Raw genomic sequence first — 24,250 nt, forward strand, 5'->3', positions numbered from 1 at the left:
TGCGTTTGATTGTTTTTTTGTTTTTTTTAATTTTTATTTTTATTTTGGTGTGTGTGTGTGTGTGCTTAGAATCATTTTTTTTTTTTTTAAGCTTTCTCAGGTTTTATGTAGAAATTCTTGCCAAATGTTTGGGCACCACGTATAGCATGAATCCTAATTGGTCTTAATAATAAAAAGCCTGAGTCAGATATAGGGGTAAATACTGAAAGATCAGAAAGACAAAGGAGCAAACCACAAATGTAGTGATATTTTGTTTGTTCTCTAACAAATAAAGCTTGCCTAAAGATCAGAGGGTGGAGCTAGCTAATTAGCTAACCATAGAGGTCTGGAGGTCTGTATAGACAACAGACAGGAAGTGATAAGGCAAGGTGGAGAAAGGGGCTCAGCCCTTTTGTTCTGAGGATTCCTAAAAGTAAGAAGTCTTTCTAATGGCTGGCTGCTCTGCTTCTCTGACCTTTCAGCTTCCACCACAATATCTGACTCTGGGTTTTTATTATGAAGACTTAATATAATCCCTCTGGAACCATAAGCCAAAATAAACCCTTTCTTCATAAAGTTGCTTTTGTCAGCATGTTTTATCACAGCAATAATTAATTAATACATCTAATTAACTAACATATTACATTAATTAATTACACCTGCCAAGTAATTGATTAATACACCTACCAACAGCTCATTCAACTATTCATTGATGAGATAGAGTCATGTTTTAATCATCTCCAAATAGTGCCAGCATTTGGGGACCAAGCCTTCAACACACATTTGAGGACTTTTTAAATCCAAACCACCACAGGTTTAAGTCTAGAGAAGAAAAGGCTTAGTGAGATTGTAATCTCATTATATATGAAATATATATATATATATATTAATAAATACTAACATGGATAAAACAAGTTAGTATCAAATACTAAGATACCAAAAATAATATTTCATGAGACTCAACAATGATAGTTATATTATGAAGGAAAATTATGTAAATTGATAGTTAATGGATCTATCCTGAGATTTTTTTTTAAAGAATCTTTCAAGTTTTAAATCTCAATGAAGTATGACAGTTCCTAAATAAAATACCAGGGAAGCTATTGAACTACACACACATTTATGTTATGTTCTCAGTGAGTCCTTACTGAAACCAACTCTAGGAAACTTAGAAGTTGATAACCTGATGGAGGGTGTTAGCTTAAACACTATGGGAGGTACCAAAATTACCTACCATGTGGGTACTTCAGTACTCTCCTTCAGGGAGAGCTGAAAACATTTGTGATGGTTGTTTTCTGTCAACTTGACATGAACAAGAGTTACTCTGAAGAAGAGAACCTTAATTGAAGAATTGCCTTCACCATATTGTTCTGAGAGCATGTATTTGGTGTAGTGTTGGATTAATGATTTGTGTGGGAGTGCCCAGCCCACTGTGTGTGGTGCCATCCTTGGGCAGGCATCCTGGGCTCTGTAAGAAAGCTAGCTTAGAAAGTCATGAGAAGCAAGCCAGTATCTTTCCTACACAGCTTCTGTCTCTGTTACTATGGAATTCATGCCTTGTCTTCACTCAATGGTCAACAGGACACATTTTCCAAATAAATTCTTGCCCCAAGTTTCTTTTGGTCTTGGTGTTTATCATGCAATTGAAAGAACTAGATTAGGCCTAGTTTGGGAATCTTGTGGAGAAGAAAAGAGTAGTTGTGGGAGCCAGAGGGGTAAAGGACACCACAGGATGGCTCACAGAATCAATTAACCTGGGATTATCACAGGTGCTCCGAGAGGCTGAATGAGTAACCAGGAAGCCTGCATGAGACTGACTTAGGCACTCTGTATATATGTTACAGGTGTGTAGCTAGGTCCTTTTGTGGGACTCTGTGGAGGCGCAAGTTACTCAGAGTCAGAGAATCTGAGCTTGCTTTACCCAGCAGGGCTGCATAAGGGGATAGTTTGACCATAGGCTCGTTACCAGGTGTTTGGAAGGGTCTACACTTGGCTGTGTGGTGTGCTTTGATCTGTCAAGGAGGAGGGCAAAAGACCTATTGGTATTGTTATAAAAAATGCTTTTGAATAAATGGAAAGGGCCATTGGGTATTGACCCAGGCTCTCCTGAAGCTGTCCTGTGTTTCTGTCTTTCTCCTCTTTGCTATCTTTCTATCTAATTTTTTCATCCTTCTTTCCTCCTCGTAGGAACCTTTAAAAGGTGGGAGCTGGCCTCCCACAGATGGTGCCCTGTACAGGAACTTAGGTTCAGCAACACCCCCCCTCCGCCACACAGGACTCCTAACAGTGCAAACAGGGGCTACTTCTACAGGCTTTTAGGACTCTACTCCTCATACTGGGTCATGTTGCCCAGCATTAATACATGGGGAAGTGCTTAGTCTTACTACAACTTGATATGCCATGGTTTGTTGATACTCATGGGAAACCTGCCCTTTCCTGGATGGAGACAGAAGAGGAGGAGATTGGGGGGTGGGAATGGGGGGATGAAAGAGGGGGATGGAGAAAGGACTGGGAGGAGAGAATGGGGGGAGGCTGTGGCTGGGATGTAAAATAAATAAATGAATTTTTTTAAAAAAAGAACAAACAAAGAAAGAAAACCTAGTACATCATCACTATAGAAACATTTTTTTGTGGGGCCGTCAATGGTACCTGCATTGATGAGTAACATTCCCTAGAGTTTGCCTCTTAATGATTAAATATTTCTCTGGCTGACATACTGTTCAAAGCATGGCCAGGAAAACACTTAAATATCTAATTTGAACATAGGGAAGTTGAGCTGGTGCCCTCCTAAAGCCTTCACATTGATTAATGTTCATGGTACTAGAAGGTACTCTGCAGACTACCAGAGGAGAAAGGTAAACACCAACCCACTTACAAATGCTGCAAATCTCCAACCGTGACCTGCCTTGATGACATACTGGCACAGTAGCAACACAAATGTTATAGGAGTCACCAACCACTGTCTGATTGGATTCAAGGCCCACTCCATGAGATGGACCCCATGCCTTAAACTACTTGGATGGTCAAGAATCTGAGACTAGATAGGCCATGGACCTAGGGGAAAATCAAATGCTATTGTTCTGATAAAGGAATATTGCAATAAAATGACTCCTAAGGACATTCTGCTTTACCCAGAGATCAGTGTCTTGCTCAGCCTTCACCAGAGAAGCTTCCTCCTGCAGTTGATGGGAAGGAATACAGAGTCCAATGACTGGACAATGTCAAAGAGTGAGAGGTATTGGGATACTCAGCCTTAAACATGATATCTTCATCAAGTCCCTCCTTTTAGAACTCAGGGAACTATGCAGAAGAGGAGGCAGAAAGATTGTGAGAGCCAGAGGGGCTGGATGATATCAAGAAAACAGTGTCTTCCATACACAACAGGACCAACTCACATATGAACTCACAGAGCCTGCGGTAGCATGCACAGAGCCTACACAGATCCAAACCAAATGGGGTCCCTGCATTGAGATAGGGAAGTAGACATGAGTTCCTATCCCCAACCAAGAAGCTAATGTCAATTAATGAACACTCTTAAAGGAAAAATTAGTTCCTCTGAGCACTGTCACTGGTTATGCAAACCATACTTAAGTGTAGGCCCCAGGACCAGCAGTAGATGGCCAACACAAAATAAACTCAAAGCTATTTTTGGGTATATATATTTTTTCTCATATTACTTTGCTTGGTGCTTCCATTCACTTTCTTTCTTTCTTTCTTTCTTTCTTTCTTTCTTTCTTTCTTTCTTCCTTCCTTCCTTCCTTCCTTCCTTTTATATTTTATTGGACTTTTATTTATATATTATGGTTTCCAAGTCTGAGTTTTTATGTGTTTTGTGTCTCTGTGTGTATGCATCTCTCATGCTCTTTCTTATCTTTTGTTTGTTCATTTTTATTTTATCCTTGTTTGGCTTTTATTTTCCTATTTGTTTTCTTAAGAGAGAGAGCAAGAATGTGTGGAGTTGAAAGGGTAGGGAGGTAAGGAGGATCTGGGAGGAAATGAGGCAAGAGAAACAGTAATCAGAATATGTTGTATAAAAACAACCTTATTTCCAATAAATAAAATAAAATAACAAAACATGGCCATGAATTTCTTTCTGTTTTCTCTACCCACTACATCATTAGGACATGATCATATCAATACTGGGACCATTGGTAACTCAATAATCATTTTTATAAAAAGAGAATTTTGTGTTCACCTAAGAACCAATTAAAAAATTTCTCTTATCCAGAAACTACTTGTTAGAAAGTGTAATAAAAATGCTAATCCATAATAAAAAATTCATGATGACAGTGCTAACTTCAAACACTCAGGACCTTGGATGTTGGAGACCCAGAGTGTATGAACTGGTCCACTGGGTAGCATGCAAGATTATGGAAAATCACAAGTCAGCAGCTGAGGAGGTTCTAGAAATTCTGTGAAACTGAAAAAAAGTCCCTAGGAGACTTAAAACTATGTAAATCATCAGTCCCTCATCCTTTAGAAGCACAGAAGTCCACTGATAAACAGAATATCTCAGCAGTGTTAATATTACTTCAGTAACTCAACAGTTCCTTTCATGATATCTATGAAGCAGAGAATGAGCCTCCACCAAAGTGATCCTGTTGGATCCCTGAGCTTCTGACATATGCAAGACTGAGGAATCAGTTTCTATTGTTCTTGAGCTACTCAGCCTATTATAAGTTGTTCTGGAAGACCAAACAGATCAGAACACTCAATATTTGAGCTATTGCTCAATTGTGCTAGTCAAAGACATGTGGATGAAAACAACATTGAAATACCATTTTCTACCTCAGAGTTTAAGAACATGGAGAAGTGTGCAGAACATACTAGTGAATGGAACAGAGATGTGCATTAGGTATTGGCCTAAAATTGGACAAAATTACAAATATTTAAAATGTGGCTTATTTGTTGCACAGCATTACAGTCCACACAAAGATATATCTGTATGTAACTGCTTAATTTCAGGCTTACTTATGGGTCATTGCAAGTGGAAATAATATAAATGTTTATTGAGGGAATTATTTCAGTTATATAACAGATACACAGTGAAGTCTATGGATATATACTTACATATGTGGCAAAATACAGAACTAATATGTACCAGGTACCTGTATATTTTTGTATGGGGAATCACCTGCATACATTGGGTGAATAAAGGGCATTACTTATAACTGCAAGTATTATGTTTTACAAATATACCTAACAATTTATGAATGATGTGTACCTCAAAAACCTCATGTCTTTTCACAACATCCTGCACAAGCTTTGTGCCATTAACAAGTGTTGGAATTGCCAAATCAGAGAATGCCTTACAAGTCTTAAAGTTGCTTGAACCTTCAGGCATTCGAAGATGAAAAGACTGATGGAGCCTACAGGGCTTCAGTGTGGAGATTGTGGGTGTGTCTGAGTGGGCAGTATCAGGGGAAATTTCCATCCTTGTTTGTTTTAGTCAGGAAATACAAATGCTGATGCAATGCTCTTTGGTGTCTTAAGTGGGTGTAAACTTGTGACAGGAGCAGAATATTCTGGAGAGAGAGAAACTTCTCTGTGACAGCTAATAAGGCACACAGCCAGGAAAGGGACCTGAGAGCATAGGCCCTCCTCTGAAAATCTTGACTAAGGTGTCAAAATATCTGACTCAGCATCTTTCTATTTCTTGCAACAGATGATATTTGTACATCTGGCAAAGGTCAGACTCTCCTAGGCTGGTTCTCCATCCTGGAGTGACTGGGAGAAAACACATGGACTCTCCAGGAACAAATCACTCAGGCAGATGATTCACTCTATGCCATCTGACCCTCCTGCTCTTTGGAAAAGATCTTTACCTTGAGTCTACAACTGACTTTCAGGCTGTTTTACTTACTCCTGTGGCTCAGTAATAAGAATGTTACTTATTCTAGGGCCTAGCTGCTCTAGATACTCATGGTCATTCTATTTCTTTTCCTAACTTGTTTTTCCCAATATCTGGAAAGAATTAAAATATTATTTTAAGTGCAGTCACCATTAAAGCCCAATGAATAATGGTTGGGGTGTTTATTATTGCTTTGAGTAACTTATATTTTCAGAGTATACTCCTATGGAGAAATACTTAAATTCATTTGAATATTTCATATGTCTAATTTTTGCATGATTTAAAGGAATTCAGAATTATTGTCATGTTTCTACAGTAACAATGACTTTAAAATCCCATTATTGTGATGGTTTGTTTAATTTATACCCACATTCCAACTGCTGTACAATGGTTCTCTAGTCACATTCATCCATTTCCCTCTATGCTCTTCCCTTAGTGTGTTTCTTCTCTTGCTTTCTCTCCCATTACTGCTAATGATATTAAACACCCTCCTATCAATCAACAAGAATCTGAATATTAAAAGCCTCTTCAGTTCCCCCACCACATTTTAAAACCTCAAAGCAGAGCCATGATTTTGCATTTACTACCTCCAAATTCATTTTCTTCTGTTTCCTAAGACTCACAGTTGTGCAGATAATGACATCTCTCTGCATTACCACACGGCTAGATGTTTCTGTCTTTCTTCTCACCATCAGCTAGCTGTAAGGGCAGTCACTGGACAGAAGCTTCTGGGAAGCTTCCTAGAAGTCAGCCCGGTGCCGCTTGCCTTTTTTTTTTTTTTTTTGTCTCTTCTACTTTAGTTCCTGGCTAGAGCCCAAACACAGGACACAAAATAAAACTGGTGGACCAGAAAGACAGGAGAGTGCTTGCCAACCAACATAAGGCTGATACTCAAGCCCAGAACTGCCAAGAACTGCATTTCTTTCCCACGAGATAAAACCAACTTGTATTCATTTTTTAAAAAAATCATCATTTTCTGTTCTCTATGATATGAGTCAAATGTAAACACAACTAACGCTCTTCCTTATGCTTTTGCACTAGACTTGCCTTTTTCACCATTACTGTTCACGTCACAGGAAATTGAGCATCTACACACTGTAGGTGAGATGGTAGAATGCTTAGCAGCACAGGCTTTGGGTAGCATTTGCCTTATTCTCTATTCCCTGCTCTGTGTCTAATGGAAACTCTCACTGCCTTGTTCACTCATTGATAAATGGTGACCTCGTAAGTTTCAAGCATCAATGAAAGAACTTATCTGAGAGAGCCCTATGCATGATGTCCAGCAGTGAGTACTTGTAAAGGATCACCTAACAAAGAGATCTCATGGGAAATGCCTTTGGACATGACATACTTTAGCTTGGTCATTTTTATATTTATATAGAAATTTAATGTTTGGCATATTTATATTTACACTTAAACTCAAGGTGCCCCCATTTATAGCCATGTTAAATCATCGACTTAAAGTGTCCCTGGTGTAGGCATTATTGATATGGTGCTTTCCCCCAGGCTTCCTGGCATAATCCTTTATGCCATCTTCTGGACAGTGGAGCTTAGGTTCATCTCCTCCTGTCTTCTTTAAGACTTATCACACCTGCAGACTTACCTTGACCTTTGCTCTAGTTTTTCTTTATGCACATTAAGGAAGTTTTGAAGTCAATTTCAGTAGACTTAATCAAAGGAGAAATTCATTCAGCCACATGCTTATGCCAAATCACGCATTTTGTCTTTTCTCTTTAAAGTTCCTTCTTTTAAGAAAAAAAAAAACAAAAAAACCCTTAAGACATTTGTCCTAGTAGTTTATGTGATCTAGCTAACGTCTGTAACATTATTGGATTGTCTTATTCAAGACAACAACTTTTTCCTTTTTGTTGTGAATAGCTATTATCCACTACTGTAGTCATCCATGCTTCCCAGTAGCAGTGACCCAGCAACTGGAGTAGATGTCATCACTGATCCAAGTGCTCTGCCTTAATGCTTTTCTCACGGTCATTCGTAAGTTCCCGTGTGTGTCACTGTTAGAAACTGAAGTCATCTTTTACTTAAAAATTCAATTCACATTTCTCCTCTACTCTTTCAGACAAATGCCATCAGCTAACTCCATGAAACTGGATACACTCAGCCAATGGCCATATTTTAGTTTTCTATCTTTCCTGGACAAAAACAAAAAGTCACATCAGTCTTATTTTGCAGATGACTGTGTTTTATCTCCAAAAAGAAAGGTGGGTTTTTGTTTGTTTGTTTATTTGTTTTGTTTTTGATTTTTAAGATAGAGTTCCTCATAGAGACCCACTAAAAATAGTAGCTTTCTTATTCATAATTGCCAAACTATGCAGGACTAGGATAGGTTCTCTGCTATCTTGAACATTATTTTACTAATATACTAAGGGGGGTGGTCAGCAGGAGGTCAGGAAAACAAGGCACAGTGATCAAGACAGGCAAAAGCTGTTAAAACTGGAGGAGAAAGAGAAAGAAACTGAAGTCCCAGGTGCCTCAAAGTTTAAGACCTGTTGGAAGTATGTGTTGTGTCTCGGGAAACTGCCTTTTATTTCTAGACTAAGTACATGGCTTTCTGTTATGGAGTCCAAGTTCATGGCTTTCTATTAGGTGTTATCAGAAACCAAGGAACAGTCAATGATGGCATCATCTGGACAAGAGGAATATAAATATAACAACATAGGTTGTCTTTCAACAGTCTTATGATATTTTTCCAATTTTTAAAAAAGCATGGCATTATTAGAAGGAGAGGCAGATGGTGGCACTAATTTTGGATTATTTCCCAAATAGTTCCTTTTGGCTCTGCATCTTGTTTCTGGATCACATTCTGTATATTGTGAGTGGCCAGCAGCTTCTGTAGGGTTTGACAAGTTGGACTGGGGCTCATCAGTGAGCTTGAAATAGAAGCTCTTGTTTCTATGGAATTGTGAAAATATGCATAAAGTATAGAAATATGCATACACAAAGTATCATTTGAGCTAGGCTAATTATTAGCATTTCTGTGAACTCCAAGTTCTGAATATCTCTGCAGAGCAGTATTATGTATTAAATTGGGGGGGGGGTTATTAATCTAGTGGAAGTTTTTAACTGAAGGCAGGACTGAAAGCCTGGTGGTGGATGTTGAGGGAACTTTAACTCCTCCTGGTTAACGCTTTGTTCTGGAGTCCTGCTGTCATCTCCAAGTGCTTATATATCACGAGTCGGAGTTGTATGCTTTTATATTATATTTGAAAAAGAACTCAAAACAAATTAGGCCCCCTTGCTGAGGGTTTTTCCTACCTTGCACTGAGAATCTTGCAATTTTCTCCTAATTGGTGTATTTCTATCTACAGTCCCACACCCCTGCAATATGCTCTCTGAAAAATGCATTTCATTAATAATATTCCACAGAATCACCCGTTACTGATACATCCTCCTAGGCTTTATTTGTCTGAAGACATTTTTGTAATTCCATTTCCATTACTTTATGTTTTTTCTTTTAGAACTATTTTGTTGTTTTATTTGGAAGTCAACTCTCAGGACTGAATTATTGCTACTTTTAATGAAGTGTGTCAACCTTTTCTTCTTGTGACTGCTCTTACAATTTTCTCTTTGGGAGAACTGCCACATTACTAAACCATCACAATTCCTAACTGCACTCTAAATATTTGTCCTTATACCCATAAATAAGTGTAGCTCCCACCCTTCATCAAAGCAACTTCTTTTTGCAACAGACAAGACCATTACAGAAAACCACAACTGTTGGAAGGGCAGAGAATAAGTGACCATGCGGTGTCCAGCCTCAAGACTACTCCTGCACCTAAGGCTAAGAAGAGGGGTGTGGTGGTGTGAAAGAAAATGGCCCCCAAATGGAGTGTCAATATTAGGAGGTATGGCTGTGTTGGAGGAAGTGTTTCACTATGGGTGTGGGCTTTGAGGTCTTTTTCTTCTCAAGCTTCACTAAGTGTGACAGCTTCTGCCGCCTTCTGATCAAAATGTAGCCAGCACCACGTCTGCCTGCATGCTATCATGCTTCCCATAATGATGATAAAGAACTGATCCTCTGAAACTGTAAGCCACCACCTCACTTAAATGTTCTCTTTATAAGAGTTGCCATGGTCATGGTGTCTCCTCACAGCAATAAAGGCCTAACTAAGACAAGGGGGACAAAAGAAAAGCCAGAGGACTAGGACATCTGACACTTTGCTTTTAGAAATAACAGGGAAGCTTCAAGCATTATACCTCAACAACATGACTGACTAAATAAGACCAATAGATATGCTAACACTGAAGTGGGGAAATATCACAGGGCCACACCCATAGACAAAGAATTACAGGCAACTAAGAAATACTGAGAATGGCATAAACAGTTTTTCTTAGGGATGAGGCACCCTAATTGGTTATCTAATATCAAATGGTCAGCCATGAAATCATATAGAAACAAATAATACTAAGCAGATTGAGAAAGTTGTATTTATATACCCAGCTCTCTGTGTGTGTGTATGTGTGTGTGTGTGTGTGTGTGTGTGTGTGTGTGTCTGTCTATGTGTGTCTGTGTAACAATAACAATTGAACAAAAACAAGTAACAAAGAGGCCATGATTTTTTTCTTTTATTTTTGTGGGATTAAAATATAATTATATTATTTTCTCCTTTCCTTTTCCTTCTCTCCCTCTAAACTCTCCAATATATCCCTCCTTGTTCTCTTCCAAATTCATAGTCCAGAATTTTGAGAGGAAGAAAGAGGTGTAAATAGAAGGAATTGGAATTCTTTGCTGGGAAATGGTGGTGCACACCTGTAATCCCAGCATTCGGGAGGCAGAGACAGGCCAATCTCTGTGCATTCGAGGCCAGCCTGGGCTACAGAGTGAATTCCAGGACAGACTCCAAAGCTATAGAGAAACCCTGTCTTAAAAACCCAAAAGAAAAGAAAAGAAAAAAAATTTTCCTCTTTGACTAACTATAGTTTCACAACTCTTTCCAAATGGGCTTTTCTTTGTATAGATAAAGTTTGAGACTTGAAAGTGTTCTTCAAAGTCAGGGTTACTGTGTTAGTTATTATACATTGCATAGTGACTGAGATAAGAAGAATAATGGCTGAACAGTGGAGCAGAAATACAGTGTGAGTCTCAGCCAGCAAAGAGGAATCGTAGGGTCAATGTCATAGTCTTACATTCTATGTTAGATACCACTTTTTACTTACTAAGAACTCTCTGAAGGAGGAAATGAAATCCTGGTCACTTGAAGGATGAAGTTTCCTAGACTAGCTTTCAAGGTTATTTATTTAGGATCTTCATGGAGAGTTTTGATCAGACAGAATTTAGTGGTCATCAATGTTTTATATATATACTCTTGAGGACATTGATGATGGAGGTGTATAATCTGTGGCAAAGCCTGTGTTTCTTAGTAAGCCAAGTAAGTGGTGATCCATAACACTGGCAGATCCTGACCTGAGAAACCTGAACTCCCTATAGCATAGGGGAATATTGAAAACATAGGTCCTCATCTTGAAAGAAATACTCCAGCCATTATATTGTTTTTTATTTCCAGCAAGTTCATTGAATGTGACAATTCACTATGAATTTGATATGCCTTCCAATACTAACTTCTTCATTTTCTATGAGCTATTGTTTAGTAGAGGAAATGATTGCCATTGTTTTTTCAGGATTCAGATGCAATTTGTTCTTAGTAGAGTATATATTTGTAAAACTAACTTTATGAGTTTGTGGAATCCTTTGGATGAGAAATAGTATGTGTGTTTATATATTCATTCTCTTTTCCCTGGTCGATGTGAAATTACAAGTGATCAGAAGCCACTGCCATGGCTCAGCTGCACAGTCTGGGGATTGACAATCATCTAGAAAATATCCTCTTTGGTATGTGGTATGTGGAGATAAACAGTTGGTTTTCTGTGTTCCATATTTGACCTCAAATCCTACTTGTCTAATCAGTGAAGTAAGGAAATACTCATAAATATTATTATATAAACACAGTCAACTCATAGATAAAATTGGAAGTTTCTTACACACCAAGCTGTGCGTTAATGCTGATAAATCAGAACAGTAAAAAGAAAATGTACCTGGAACTTACAGTATCTCGGTATAGAGATAAAAGTCAGGCAATGGTATAATAAGACTTAGAAGGCTGAGCTGAGGCTGAAATGTAGAAGTAGTGATGACTAGCTCCCTGGGATGTGATACCCAGGGTGCTGGGAGCAACAAGCTGAAGAAGGAATAGAAAGAAGGACAGTGGGTATTCCATAGGACTCTGGAATTGGGTGTCTTAGAGCTGGGCAACCCTGCATACTTGGTACTGGCTGTTTTCTTTTCTAAATCATTTCAATTCGGTAAGCCTTAGGTCCACAGTTCTCTGATTTGAAAAATTCAAATGAGATTAGCATGCTTATTTAACTATTAAGTAATATATCCAATGTGCATGGCTTATTCTACAGTACATATTAATTAATCTAATAATAATAACACAACAATAGCAGATAATTACTATAATGAACATTGAGACTTCCTTGAAATTTATCTTCTAAGTGATAAAGAAGAATGTCCACAGGGAACAAGGAGCAAGAAGTGTTATGATGATACATTTGGATGATAAGAAAGTGTGAAGTTTATTAGATATCTATCAGGGATAGAGTAGCAGAACATTTTGGTGGGAGTTTAAAACCAAGAAAGAATCTGCATACATTCACTTCTTGCAGATAATTAGTATCTAGGGAGGCAAACTATAGTATGGAAGACAACAAACCTCCAGATCCTGACCAAGAGGCACCTGGAGTGGGACAATTTCTCAAAAGTTGGCAGAGGTCAGAAATGACCCCCAGTGAAGGGAATTGGTCTCAAAATGCATGATGGGAGAAAGAGATTTCTTTCCAGCAGATAAGGTGTAATGTTGAAGGCATTGTGCATTTTCCACCCTGGAGGTAACTATACTTTTAAATGTAGTAGTTTTATTTTCAAAATGCTTATCAAAAGACTCGTTCACAAACAAGTATTTGTACAAATGAATGAGGGCTCACAACACAGAACAGGATACCATGTCTCCACTGAAGCAGCATGTGGAATATAAGTCACTTTGCAGCCAATTCAGTGCACTGCTGTGGGGCTGGATTTTTCTGATGAAACCAAAACCATCATCAGGCTGGGAATGCCATCTTCATGCTTGGAAACACAATTTAACTACATACCATTTTGAAATTTGTAGGTTATCTGTTCTTTGATTTGGAAGTTGGTCCAAAACCAATTCAATCCTGATCTGACCATATATTAGAAGCATGAGAGCACCCATCTGGGACACTTTTTATGACTCTCATCCTGTATCATGGAATAGAATGCCTGATAACAGAAGATACCATATAGATATGTGGTCATTTTGCTGTAAAAGGCCATCTGCCTACCACTGTACAACACGGTTGCAGAAGCATAAAATGAAGACCCAAATCCCTTTATACCCCTGAAGACCAGATGCCTTACGACATGACTGATGGGTGGGGTGAAACGCTCCCCAGTTCCCAGCCAGTAGGTTGATATTAGGCAATAGGCAATGGAACTAGCTGTCAGGAATCTAAAACACCATTGCAATTGAGCAGTTCACCACGAAAATCCAGCATGGAGCTGATTTTTTTTTTTTTTTTAATTTAGTGATTTTTATGAAGGAACTAAGGAAAACACGATTCTGTAGAACATGCAAAAATGTATCTGGTATCTTACTCTATCTAAGGCTAGCTCTTTAAAAATGATATATATTTGGAGTAAGCTTGGTGTTTCTTTTCTTAGGAAACAGTGAACTTAGTTTAAACAATGCAATGAATTAGAAACTCAAGAGGGGACTATTTTACTCCTGCTTTTGTGTATGGTATGTTCTGTAACTGTGGGCAATGCATTTAACCTGCATAGGGGACTGGAAAACGTACTGAAGTGTTTCCTCCCAGGGCAGAAGAGTTCTGCAATGCTTGATGGAGCCCTGAGTGCGTAGGAATTAATATCAATGATTATATTCTTCTAAAATGAGCTTGTAGACTTATTTTAATATGCTGTTCAATTAGACAAGATATGAGAAATGAACCTCTCTGATTCTCGACTTTGGCTGGGAGTCTTGGCTGGCCATGGAGACAATCTGTTTTTGCTGGCTTCTGCTCCTGGGTTAGTTAATGGCAGCCATTCAGATGCTCACTGAAATAGCTGTTTTTATGGAGTGGTGGTTTTCTGTTTCCAGTGATGGTCTTGGCACTCTTTGCAGCCCAAGCTAAAAAGACCCCTTTCGCGCCCTTCACTCCTGCTGCAGTTTGGGGACCATAGCTCACATTCTCTGAGCTTCCTCAGGCTCATTAGTCAGTTTGTAGCCATCTGTCTCTGTACCATTAACCCACTCACTGGACATCACGCAGTTGCTGTTTTCGTGTCTGTTCTGGTAAATTATGGGCTGTGGCCGCCGTGCATTCGGAGGCACACGTTGTTCTGATGACACATATGAGAAAATAAAATGGAGGTTGAAGCAATTTTCCGGTCTTGGAAGGTAAACAATAGCACAAACAGAGTGGCGGCGTGAGAACAGTTAGCAGTGGGTATGTGTACTTCTTTTCTTTTTCTCTAATGAGTCCCATCCTAGGGGCAGCACAGGTGGTTTCCTGTATGCCACTCCTGCTGCTGCTGGGCAAGAAAGAAAGAATGAAAGCCCTTTGTCTCTGGAGGTCCGACCTCCAGGGAAGCAGAACAGGCAGGTCAAGGTCAGAGGGTGAGCCACACTGGGTTTTTCTGTTTGCTCTCTAGAATTCTGTGAGAGAATGCTAGGAGATGATGCTAGGTGTGGGGCGTGGTAATAGTGGCCCAGAGAGCAGTTGAATGCTGTCTCAGGGAAGAAAGAGACTGGACTTGAACTGGGGGAGAGTCCTCTCCACCCCATTTACGTTTTTCCTGTGTTTTATATATCAGCACAGACTGAGGAGTATTTATTTTAGTCTATGGTTTTTAAATTTTCAGTTATTGTTATATTTGGCATAGAAGCTAGATCGAGTTTATTAAAGAGTCAAGTGGAGTGCTTCTAAGGAGGAAGAGCAGACAGTGACTGAAGAGATGGTACTGGAGGGCTTCATTACGGGTTTTAGTTCAATGTTATTGTTTATTTTGTTGTTCTGGTTTTCTTGTTCTGGCCATTAAGAGGTCATTGTGGCTGCTTCCTGTGTCTAGGCTCATATTATAGCCTCCCTGTCCCAGCCTAGGAATCAATCACTTATTTAAGGTATCTTAAGTGGAAAATGGTGTTTAGAAACCAAAATGATCATGGCTGCTAGGGCACCATTGTTTCTAAGCCCTTTCAGTAAAGAAAACTAGAAAATGTTTGTGTATTTTCATGTACAAGTGTAGCATGAATCTTAAAGAGTCTTATTAATAAAACAAACCTGAGGCCAGTTATTGCGGTGAATGATGGAAGATCAGAGAGACAGAACAAGCCACAGCTACCTCACCTCACCAGTTCCTCAGTTGGTCTTGTTTCCTCAGACTGGAAGCTTCTGAGTCCTCATCCAAATGAATCTCAGCTGTACTGTGCTGCTTAAAGCCGAAATGCTTAACCAGCCAAATGCTGCTAGTTTCTGGTCCTCACGTCTTATATATCTTTCTGCTTTCTACCATCACTCTCTGGGATTAAAGGCGTGAGTCACCATGCTTGGATGTATCCTTGAACACACAGAGATTCAGGTAAATCTCTGCCTCTGGAATGCTAAGATTAAAGGCATGTGCTACCACTGCCTAGCCTCTATGTTTAATATTGTGGCGGTCCTCTTCTCTGACCCCAGATAAGTTCATTAGCATGCACAATATTTTGGGGAACACAATACCACCACATACAAGTATGTGTTCATATGACATGCATCTGTATCAATTTGTATATATGTTTAAGTCTTGAAATCCATAACTTTATTTTGATACCTCTAACTCCAACTCAGTCCTTGTACATCTTTGGAATTTCCTTCCCTGACAGTAAAGAGTGTGGCTCCCTGTTTGGCATTGTGTTTATTTATTTGATCAATGCTGTAGATGAATTTCTAAACAGTCTTATTAAATAAGAATCACAGAGCCAAATATAGGGGTGAAAGCCATAGAGATCAGAGAAATACAAATAGCCATTAACTAACCTTTACGTCACTGTAGCTTCCCAAGAGAACCACCTTCTTCCTGTCTAACCTGCGCTTTTATTGCCTTGCTGTTCTACCTTCTTATTGTCTTTTAGCCCAGCCATGTCACTTCCTCATCACTGCTTGTCTATAAAGACCTCCAGGTCTCTAAGGTTGATACTGGGATTAAAGGCATGTGTCACCATGCTTGGCTGTGTCCTTGAATGCACAGAGACTCTGCCTGCCATGTGATCAGATTAAGGGCATGTACTACCACCACTGACTTTTGTTTTATGGCTGGCTATGACCTCTGATCTCCAGGCAAATTTTATTTACTAACATACAAATAAAATATCACCACACAATTCTGGTTTATATATAAGGTGACTTAGCAACACGAACCCAGCCTATGTGAGAAACACAGTTACTAACTAGGTTGGAGAAACTGTGCACAGGTTTTCTTTATCTTTTTTTTTTTTTTGTCTTTGGATGTAGGCTTGTTTTGATAATATATTTATTTCTCCTCAAATTTAGTTTTCAAGGTGCCCTTCCTCTGAATCAGCTGGAGCGAGGTCATTTTCACTTGAATGGATTTTTGGAGGTATAGGTTATCACTGGAATGCAGCAATGTGCAAACTGTCTGCAGATAACAAAGATACTTTTATTCTGAGAGGAAAGAGTTCACTAAAGTTTACTTACTTTCTAATTGAAAGCATCCATTTTGGTATAACTTCTTGATCCCCCTGCTCCCCAGTATCACCTCAAATATAAATATTTCTGTGAAGTTTTAGAGCACCATACAAATGTGTACAGAAAGCTCATCACATCCACAGACATTTTAGTTTCTGGTTACAGAGTTTATAAATCAGGATGACTTGAATTTTTCTTCAATGACCCTTTTGGATAGAATTCATGTGTTTGTAGGGTTTCAAAATAGTGGATAATAATCTATATCTATGGAAATCTGTATTATATCTCTATATCTGTATTTTGTGGTGTCTTCCTAAAACTTGTTTGTATAACTTAGAACAACTGATACCAGTTCTTTCTCCCACTGGGAGATATACAAGATGATCTTAACTCCATGATGGACCTCCTGAACATTGGGACTAAAGGCACATACTATTGCACCTGGTCATGAGTTTTTTCAAAGTGATAGTTTTTGCAAAGCCAATGAAAATGCAAAATGCAGAAAGTTGTTAAAAATGTGTCACAACTTAAAGTAAGAAGACAATGGCATTTCCATCTGTTAAGAGGCCAGGGGTTCAATAGAGACAAAGAATAAAGGGAATTCATTCACAGTATATACTGATTACATTAGGACTATCATATAGGTTCTGGGGAAACAGTTGTCATTGAAACAGACAATTTTCCATTTTGTGGAATTTATATTACAGTGGAAGAAAGAAGATAAATAAGTGAAATGAGTATATTGTATGATTAGAAGACAGTAAGTCATACAGAAGAAAGAAAATAAGGGAAGTTGGGGACTGCAGTGCATCATACTTTTAACTGGGATTGTCAATAAAGATATTATTAAAAATGTGCCAGAAGAGCAAAAACTTTGAAGCTGGTGAGGGAAAGAAGCATGAGGAATCTGGGTGAACAAATAGCATCTAGACCTAAGGTAGGTCTGCACCTCATGAAGAAGCCTACCACAGGGTCAGAGCATCTGGAATGGCATGAGGTTGAAATGGTAGTAAGAGGAGATACAGAGCAAATAGAGTCATGTGAGCATAAGTCCTGAAAGCTCTACCTTCGGATTGTTTTGCAAAGGCAAACCACTTGACCAATTGCCACATGTGATCAAGGCCTCATTAAAAGTGAACAGTTTTATTTTTATTTATTTGTGTGTCTGTGCCTGTGTGTTTGTGCCACATATATCTGAGTGTCTGTGGAGGCCAGAAGAGGGAGATAGAACTCCTGGAGCTGGAGTTAGAGGCAGTTGTGAGCCATCGACCTGGGTTCTGGGAACCAAACTCAGGGCCTCTGGAAGAAGAGCAGGCACTCTGAACTGCTGAGTCATCTTGCAAGCCTCAACATCCCCTTATTGACAAACAACTACAACTCTTTCACAGACACAGCTTCGTGTGCCTCACTTTCTACTGCCTGCATGTTATGTCCGTAGTTTATTTCATCAAGAACCTTAGCTTCAATGATTCTGTGCTCTACTAGGATTGCTAGCCATTGATCTTGCTTCTTTCCTCTTATTAGTCCTTTGCATACTTTGGAAGACAGTGAATACTTTTCTACTTATTAAATTTTTCATGCTATATAGTTTGAGCATATTCTCTCCCCTCCCCAAACTTCTCCCAGATCCTCCCTACACACCCAACTTCTCTCTCTCATTCTCACCCCACAAGAAAACCAACACCCTCTAAACAAACAAAAAGGAAAACAAATAAACTAAAAAGACTCCAATGTTACAAAACTACTAAACCAAAACAAATAAACCAACCATCAAAAAAACCACAACAAATAGCATTTTGTGTTGACCAATGACTCCTGGGCATGCATCCTGCCTGCACTGGAAAGTGTGACTGACACACCCACTGACAGGTCCTTGAGAAAAACTGATTTCCCTTTGCCAGTAGCTATCAGTTGCAAATAGCTCCTTGGTTAGGAATGGGGTTTTGTGTGTCCTTCTCCTCCTTGCTAGGTCCACAGCTGTACAGGTCTGTTGTGTCTTGAAGACTGGGAGCCATCCACCATCTCTGTCCCTTACAATCTTTCTGATTCGTCTTCTGCATAGACTCTTGAGCCTTTCAGAGAGCAGTTTGAAGAAGACATCCCTGTTGTGTGATATTTTATGTTCTGACAAAGCTTGCCTCGAAATCAGAGGGAAGAACTAGCCACTAGTTAATCATAGAAGCCAGGCAGTGTGGCGTACACCTTTAATCCCAGCACTTGAGAGGAGGAAACAGGAAGACCAAGAGTTCAAGGTCACCCTGGGCTACACAAGATTGAACCAGTCTAAAAGAGAAACAGCTTTCTGATCTTTCAGCTTTCACTCTAGTATCTGACGCTGGGTTTTTATTGTAAAGACTAATTAGGGTCACACTTCACATCCCATTTAGGATTGAGTGCTCCAAAGTCACTTACCCTCTTTACATTGCCCCCCTGTAGGTCTCTGTATTAGTTCCCATCTGCGGTAAGAAGAAGTTTCTCTGAGTAGGGTTGATTTACGCTCTGATCTGAGTCTCAGCCTAGTCTAGGCAGTGAAATCTTAATGAACATTAGGGTCACTGGTTTTTGGGTGGATGGATGGGGTGAGAGTGGGGAGTTCAGACAGGGTCTCATTATGCAGCTTTGAATGTCCTGGAACTCACTGTGTAGACCAGGCTGGCCTCCAATTCAAGAGACCTGCCCACTTCTGCCTCTGGAGTTAAAGGTTGTGTCCACCACTTCCAGCTATAGTCGCTCTCTTGACTCAAATTCCCTTATCATTCTTTTTTCTTTGTAGCTGTTAGTAACTTTCATTCAGTCTGACTTCCATGTTCCACATCTGCTGACATGCAACTAATGTTCATGGAGGAAAATGTACACTCTCATGCAATTGTTTTCTTTAATAAAAATGAAACTGAAATGTACTTTTAATATCACCAGGCCAGGATATGCCTATAAGTAATTATTTACCTTCCTATTCTGTATGATTTATTACATTTTTTTTCTTTATACCTGCAGCATATTTTCTTCTTTCTGTTAAAGACTTGCTTTTATTTTAATTAAAATAGAGAATTAGAAGTGACCCTCCATAGGCTTTTACAGCTATCTATATAAATTAATATTTAACAAAGCATCCTGAGCTTTCTTGCCTATAGCCGAGATAAACTTTAATGTTCCAGTTAAAGCCCATCCCTCCAAACTGTACGCTGGATCCATTCTTTATCTCTATCTATCTATCTATCTATCTATCTATCTTCTAGATACTTTCAATTGAAAATATTTTACATAATATATTCTGATCATTTCTACTCACAGATCCTCCCCACACACCCACCTGTGCTGGCTAATTTTATGTCAACTTGACATAAGCTGGAGTTATCTGAAAGGATGGAAACTCAATTGAGAAAATGCCTCCATCAGATCTGGCTGTAGTGCATTTTCTCAATTAATGATTGATGGGGGAGAGCCCAGCCCATTGTGAATGGTGCCATACTCAAGTTAGATAAGAAAGCAGGATGAGCAAGCCATAAATAGCAAGCCAGTCATCAGCACCCTTCTGCATCAGCTCTTATCTCCACGTTCCTGCCTGCTTGAATTCCTGCCCTCAGTGCTTTTAAGGATGAATGGTTATATGGAAATGTGAGGGAAATAAACCCTTTCCTCCCTAAGTTGCTTTTGGTCATGGTGTTTCATCACAGCAATTGTAACCCTAACTAAGAAGTCACCCATCTAACTCCATATGCTTTCTTTCTGTCTTTCTTGTATGTAACAACAATTAATGATTTTTAAAAAAGGACCATGAGCTTAAAAGAGAGCCAGGAGGGTACATGGAAGGGCTTGAAGGGAAAGAGAAGCAGGAAATGATATAATTGTATGATAATACCTAAAATGAAAGAAATAATTAAAAATCCAAAGCCTGCCTCTCTCTCTCTCTCTCTCTCTCTCTCTCTCTCTCTCTCTCTCTCACACACACACACACACACACACACACACACACACACACAAGATACCAATGTCTTCCTTTTCCAATCCATTATTTTTCTTTTTTTCATTTTCTGAAGGAGCAGAGAGGTTCAGCCATCTTGGAAAAGACTGATACCCAGCTAGCTTACCCCAGTTACTTTATTCAAATATATACAAGATTAACTGGGGCTGAGAAAAGTTCCAACTACCAAAGTCATCTTGTTCTTGTTCCCCAAAAGCAGACAAGCCACACACATCTCAGTCCCTTTTGATTATGATGAGCCATAATCAAAAGTAAAAACACCAGGTTTGCTATGATTGTCTTAGGACCAAAGTCAGTGTAGCTGCAAGCTCTCACGTAGCACCAAGTGCAGATTCTCTAGAGAGACATTTCTTCAAGGTTTAAACTGTCTCAAAATAATTTCTCAGCCTGTACTAATCAACCCAAACATAGCAAAGCCTTTACTAAAACGTTTCACTCAAAGCCAGACACACAGGCTTTACATATCACCCAGGAGGCAGCCTGTGTACACAAATAAAAAAGCTTGCTTTAATTAATTTAACCATAATGATTTGGATTGGTGGTCTTTCTCCTCCTATCTTTGGAATTAACAGAAAGACCTCCTTACTGGACTTCAGGGTGGCTTTGCCATGTATATGTTACCTCTATACATGTTACCTCTATACATGTTACCTCTATACATGTTACCTCCAGCAGTGCAGAGAGAGATGTTCTTTTCCTGCATTTTTACCAGCAATTGTCGCTTTCTTTTTTTATTTTATTTTTTAAATTTTTTACAAATCAGCCATGGGTTCCCCTGTCCTCCCCCCTCCCGCTCCCACCCCTACCTTCCCCTCATCCCCTCCCCTCCATTCCCATCTCCTCCAGGGCCAAGACTCCCCTGGGGATTCATTTAAACCTGGTGGATTCAGTACAGGCAGGTCCAGTCCCCTCATTCCAGGCTGAGCTTATGTCCCTGTGTAAGCCCAAGGTTCCAAACAGCCAGCTCATGCACTAAGGGCAGGGCCTGGTCCCACAGCCTGGGACCAAACAGCCTCCCAAACAGTTCAAGCTATTCAATTGTCTCACTTGTCCAGAGGGCCTGATCCAGCTGGGGGCTCCACAGCCTTTGGTTCATAATTCATGTGCTTCCATTCATTTGGCTATTTGTCCCTGTGCTCTTTCCAGTCTTGGGCTCAACAATTCACACTCTTACAGTCCCTCCTCTTTCTCAACTATTGGACACCTGGAGCTCCACCTGGGGCCTGGCTGAGGATCTCTGCATCCACTTCCATCAGTTATCCAATCCGTTTCTTTACACTACTTTGTAATATGATTATGTGAAAATATTTTCTCTATTCATTGGTTACACATTCTGCTTTACAGTCTCTCTTGCAATGATTTTAGTTAGGGCTATTTCTGTTGGCTGTAGCACTTACAATCGCTCTTATCAAGGTCTCAAAGTCATGTTATTAAATCCACTGTTCAGATCTCAGCTTCATGGCAACACCATGTATCAACACTCGAGTACTCCTTCCCTTCTTTGCCTGGTTTCCAGGTTACCATACTCACTGGGTTTCTTTTCTTCATGGTAGCTCTCTCTCAGGATTATTTGCCAATTTCCACACTCTTCCCCTTGGCTAATAATAGGGCTTCCTGAAGTTTAATCACAGATCTCTTCTTTCTTGATACCCACTTTCTTAGACTTCATATAATCTCACACATTTATGTACTCTCTATATGTTACCGACTCCAAAAATCCCTATCTTTAGCACAGACTTTTTATTCCCACTTTACTTCTATACTTTTGACCAGAAATCTGATTCCTCATTATGACCTTAAGCTGTAGTCACCATCATCACACATCTTGTTATTGCTACAGCCAAGAAAAGAAAAAAAGATAGGTTATTGGTAATTCTCAAAAATATACTTTGGTAAATTTTTTCAGGTTTTAATTATTTGTTAATTTTCATTTCAATCATGTCCAACTGTAGATTTCAATATACTAAATGCATTGAGAACACTTTTCAATCAACACTCATTCCCCAAACACAAACTTGACACTCACTGAGTCTCATTCTGCTAGCCTTTTACTTTCCACCCCATTGACTTCAGTCTACTGTGTTTCTCACACATTTGATCATGCTGGGTCTCGTGCACAGTAGAATCATGCAAGAATTGTACATTAATGTATGTATTATTTCATCTGGCATAATGTTTAAAGGTGAACATTGGCCAGGCGGTGGTGGCGCACACCTGTAATCCCAGCACTTCGGAGGCAGAGGCAAGTGGATCTCTGTGAATTCGAGGCCAGCCTGGTCTACAGAGCTAGTCCAGGATAGTTTCCAAAGTTACAGAGAAACCCTGTCTCGAAAAAAAAAAAGTGAACATCATATATTCTTATAGTATAAAACACTGTATTCAAGTTTCAGAGAAACCCCCAGTTAGCATGTACAAAAAAGCACTTTTGGCTGGAGGCATCACTTCACTAAGTTCTTGAGAAGTTTAGTGAGACGGGGAGATGGGTTTTGTAGATGACAGAGAGAATGATTCACAAAAGGCAAATGACTTCAGCATGAACACAGAACTCATACTCATTGATATATCTCATCATGGATAACAGGCAAGATGATATATTTGAGAGCTGCAAGAATTTAAGTAGGGGTACCTGAAGAGTGTCAGGTAGGAGTTCAATTCAGGATATGTCTTAAAGAGAGATGCAGTAGAATGTGCTGATGAAACAAAGAGGGAGGTCAAGAATGCTAGAATTGGTTTTGGCCCGAGGAGCTAAAATCATGAACATCTGCTGGTAGAATGGGATCTCACATTATTACTGAGCCTGTAAATGTTATAACCTTTCTTGAGAAGCAAAATTGTATCATGAGTTTAAATAACTTATATTTTGGCATCTTTGTCCTATTTTTTTAAAATAAAAGGAAAAAGCTATACATAAGCATGATCATTATAATGCTTTTCAGAATAGTATCATGGAAACTGTGCTTAATATAATGTTCAGTGAAACACGCAATAATACATTCACTAAAATTAAAAAATATAAACTATTTATGGAAGTGGGCAAGTCAAAACTAAAATTTGCAAAAATAAAACCCATTGTGCTAAGCCAGTGTGAAGAGAGGTACTTAACTTTTTAAATTAAAATGTTATACAATGTTTTGACATATTTTTATATTCATAAGAGGAAATTATGTTAGAAATCTAATTAGGTGTCATCTCTATTCTAGAAAACAGATGTATCCCTTTATGTAGGTCTTCTTCCATGGCATCTGCTTATGCCCAACCATAACACAGTTAATAATTTCTTATCTAGATTTACAAAGATTTTTAATGTTTTTTTTTTTCTAAAAAAGTGAAGTCTTATAGATTGCTATATCAAGAAATTTGTTTTACCCCAATAGTATTTGTTTGAGTCTGGAATGTTCAGTGAAAGCTCTTGTTTTGGAGATTTGGTCCCAGCTGGTGGCATCATTGAAGGATTGAAGAAATTTTAGGAGGTGGCACCTAGTTGGAGGAATCAACTTCCTGGAAGTTTGCCTTCTAAGGGTACAGGGTGCTGGCTCCTTCTCTTCTCTCTCCCTAGCTACATGATATGAACAGTTTGCTTCTCCACAGTTTGCTGTGATATCTGTATCAGTACTACTAGAAACAGGAAAGCCGGCTGAACACGACAGAATCCT

The sequence above is a fragment of the Onychomys torridus genome, chromosome 9 (assembly GCF_903995425.1).
Source record: "Onychomys torridus chromosome 9, mOncTor1.1, whole genome shotgun sequence".
Classification (NCBI taxonomy): Eukaryota; Metazoa; Chordata; class Mammalia; order Rodentia; family Cricetidae; genus Onychomys; species Onychomys torridus.